Source organism: Cebus imitator, unplaced genomic scaffold, assembly GCF_001604975.1.
Source record: "Cebus imitator isolate Cc_AM_T3 unplaced genomic scaffold, Cebus_imitator-1.0 Scaffold166, whole genome shotgun sequence".
NCBI classification, from domain to species: domain Eukaryota; kingdom Metazoa; phylum Chordata; class Mammalia; order Primates; family Cebidae; genus Cebus; species Cebus imitator.
In genome coordinates this window covers 1852195-1855853 of record NW_016107481.1, presented here as the reverse complement: position 1 = coordinate 1855853, position 3659 = coordinate 1852195, and the positions used below count along the sequence as shown (strand labels likewise).

At 41.2% G+C, this 3659-nt stretch overlaps 1 protein-coding gene and 1 non-coding gene across 5 annotated transcripts in view; one reads left to right on the top strand and one right to left on the bottom strand.

Annotated features, from left to right (window-relative positions):
• The window catches only part of TGFBR3 (transforming growth factor beta receptor 3), a 222546-nt gene that overhangs the window by 32850 nt on the left and 186037 nt on the right, over positions 1-3659 (top strand). The window lies entirely within an intron of this gene.
• Positions 544-660, bottom strand: LOC119473556. Its single transcript, XR_005202767.1, has one exon. It is a non-coding gene; the product is annotated as a U5 spliceosomal RNA (small nuclear RNA).

The following is a 3659-nucleotide window of genomic DNA, read 5'->3' as shown; positions in this document are numbered from 1 at the left end:
GAAAATATGCTGTTTTGATGACAAGATGTCTGGTCTTTGGTGGGTTTGAGGCTGGACTTTCTGCCTTCATTGATGCCTGGGTCAGACTGAAAAACACAACTGAAGAAGACACTTCATGGGAAAGTAGTGAGTTCGATGGCACTGTCTAGCCTTAATTAATTTGATAGTGAATCAGTTTTGCTTCACATCTTTCTTTCCTATTTCAAGCCTTTAGGAAAATATACACATATGTGTATACATATACATTTGAGTTGAATACACACTCAAAATTTTGCTGAGGTGGAAGGGAGTTACAGATTTTTATTTTTTTTGAAACAGTCTTGCTCTGTCATCCAGGCTGGAGTGCAGTGGCGCCATCTCAGCCCATTGCAATTTCTACTTCCTGGGTCAAGCGATTCTCCTGCTTCAGCCTCCTGAGTAGCTGGGATTACAGGTGCACACCACCACACCCAGCTTATTTTTGTATTTTTAGTAGAGATGGAGTTTTGTCATGTTGGCCAGGCTGGTCTTGAACTCTTTTTTTTTTCCCCCTTTTTTTTAATGAGCCCTGCCTAAGGAGGGCATCAAAAAATTCAGTTTTAAACTCATAATTTTTCCTCTCCATGGAAATCTTTAGTAAAAGGCCAAAGATTTATTCGCTATGAAGAGAAACCAGAGCATAGTCAGTTTCTTTTTTTTGTTTGTTTGAGATAGAGGCTCACTCTGTCACCCAGGCTGGAGTGCAGTGGTGCAATCTCAGCTCACTGCAACCTCCACCGCCCGGGCTCAAGTGATTCTCCTGCCTCAGCCTCCTGAGTAGCTAGGATTACAGGCGTGTACCACCACGCCCAGCTAATTTTGGTATTTTTCTTTTTTTTTAGTAGAGATGGGGTTTTACCACGTTGGTCAGGCTGATCTCAAATTCCTGACCTGGTAATCCACCCGCCTCAGCCTCCTAAAGTGCTGGGATTACAAGTGTGAACCACCATGCCTGGCCTTGGTCTTGAACACTTGACCTCAAGTAATCTGCCTCCCTCAGCCTCACAAAGTGCTAGGATTACAGGTGTGAGCCACCATCCCTGGCTGAATCACAGATTTTATAATAGCATGAGGCAACTGATAAATAGCACAAAGGTAGGGATGCCTTTTTTGGTGTCGAAGTTTATTGGTTGTTTCCCTTTTGTACAACGTAATAGGTCAAATGAATGAAGAAGAAGGGAGAAATTTTTTTAATGTGCTAATATCAGATATTTTTCTCTGTAGGCCCAGCATACTTTATAAAATGCTTTTTGGGGCATTCTGGGTGAGCTGAATTAGCTCATCTGGGTAATTATAATAATGATGAATACTTAGAATAATTACTGTGTGTCAGGCTCCATTCAAAGTGGTTTATATGTATTACTTATTTCATCCTCATAGATACCCTAAGAAGTGTAGATTCTTTGATTATCCACATTTATAAGTGAGGAAATGGAAGCACAGAGAGATCAGATAACTTTCTTAAGGTCACACAGCTAATAAATGGCAAGTGAAACTATAAACCTACTTAGTCTAGGTCTGGAGATTGAGCCCTTAGGCCGCTATATTGTGACGGAGGATTGATTTGAAGGGCATTTGTTTGGAAAGAATGGTAATAGGTTTGTTTTGAGCCGTTTATGTTTTCCTGAAACATTAAGTAAATCGCTTATTCACTGAGCCCTGCTAAGTACAAAGCACAGTACTAGTCACTTAAGGATATACAAGCAAAGAAATGTAAGATTAATTCCCATCCCCGCTTTTTTTTGGGTAGAGATGGAGTCTTGCTATGTTGTCCAGGTTGGCCTTGAACTCCTGACCTCAAGTGATCCTCCCACCTCGACCTTTCAAAGTGCTGGGAATACAGGCATGAGCCACCATGCCCAGCCATATTCATCCCTTCTTTTGAGTTGCTTGTACTTTAGTTAGACTTATATAACCATATAACCAAATAATGAATGGTGAAAGCCAAGTACTGTAAAACCCAAAGACCTCAGAGCGGTCATGAACAGAAGCCCTGTGGGTCAGAGCAGCCAGGGAAGGCTTTGTGGAAGCGCTAGATCTTGAGCTCTGTCTTAAAGACTGGGCAGAATCTAGGAAGAGTAAGGTGCTGAGCTGACCAGATGGGAGAACCAGGCCTAGCACAGAATGTGGCATTTAGTGCTTTTTTAAAAATAAATGGATGACCTGGAGAGCTGCTATGGAAATGTAGCAGGAGGTCTATTTGGAAAGAAGGATGGAGTAGATTATGAAAGATCTTAAAAATCATAATGAGGCTTGTGGATTTTATTCTGAGGTTTGGATGCTTTCTTCTTCCATCCCTTGGAGCCAAAGGCATGCACTATTTAATCTTGGAATTCAAAGAGTGGCCTCAAACAGTGAGGCTGAGAATGTAGCCTCATTTGCTTCAGACCCAGCAGTGCTCGGCACACAGGCTGACATTTATCAAGGGCTTGATCTCTGCCAGCTAATTTATTTTGTCTTTATAAGACAACTCTACGAGATGAGTATTATCATTATCATCATCTCCATTTTACCAGCAAGGAAATTGAGACTCAGTTTGTAATTTGTACAAAGTCCTGGAACTAATAAGTGGCAGAGTTGAGACTTGAACCTGGCAGTTTGGCTCTAGAATCCAGCCCATCAGCCACTTCACTAGATCCTCCTCTAGGGAGGAAACCTTCTGTGTGGGATGAATAAGCCTCTTCTTGATTGATTAAATACCAGGCAAGTAGCGACCAGTGTGACATCCTGGAACCAGATTAAGCCCCTTTGGCCTCAGAAGAGACAGACATAGATCATCAGAGCAGAAGTACCCTCAAGTAGTGGGCCTTCTTTATTTGTTTTCTGACTTCACCGAAGTGGCCTTGAAGCTGTAAATCAGTGGAAAGGTATGGAGGTCTGTAGCAGAGGGGTGAAAGTTTCAAAGGCCTCCTTTTAGTTACGTGGCCAGAGGAGGGGCAGAGCACAAGGGAGCACATAAATTGAGCCCAAGTTAGAATAATAGGAGCCTGCTTGTTCCAGCCCCATGGGTTTGGCTGGGCCTTCAGTGAAAACCTTTCTTTCCTTCTCTGCCTGTGGTAGAGAGTGAATGAAGGAGTTGGGAGCCAGGTAGGTGAGGGGAGCAAGCCATATCCCAGTGTTAGTGTTGCTTTGACAAAACTCATGCTTTTCCTGCCCTTTCTTGTTCCTTTGTTATCATATAGCACTGTGGAGAGGGGGGACTGTGCTCTTGGGGAACGTGAGCTCTGTAAGGACCATAATGCCTCCTGATTAGAAATTAACTTAGGTGATTTACTGGGGTTAAAAAAAAAAAAGAGAGAGAAAATAAATGCAAGAGATTTATTGGGGTTAAAAACAAAAGAGAAAAAAAAGAAATTACCTTAGGTTATTTATTGGACTCTTATCTTAGATCCTGTAATCTACTCAATGTAAGAAAAATGGGAAGTTTAAAAAATGACTGCTTGCTACTGTGGGCTTAAGGCTAAGTTTTGCTTGAAAAACTCTTCTATACTTGTATTATAACATTAATATTATGGAAAGTATCTGCTTTCCAGGCTGAAGTGATTCATTTATTATTCTAGTCCTGCTTTTCCTTCTTTGTAATTTGTGATAATTGTGCTTTTTAATACAAAAAAATAAATAAAAATAAAAACTTGAAAAGA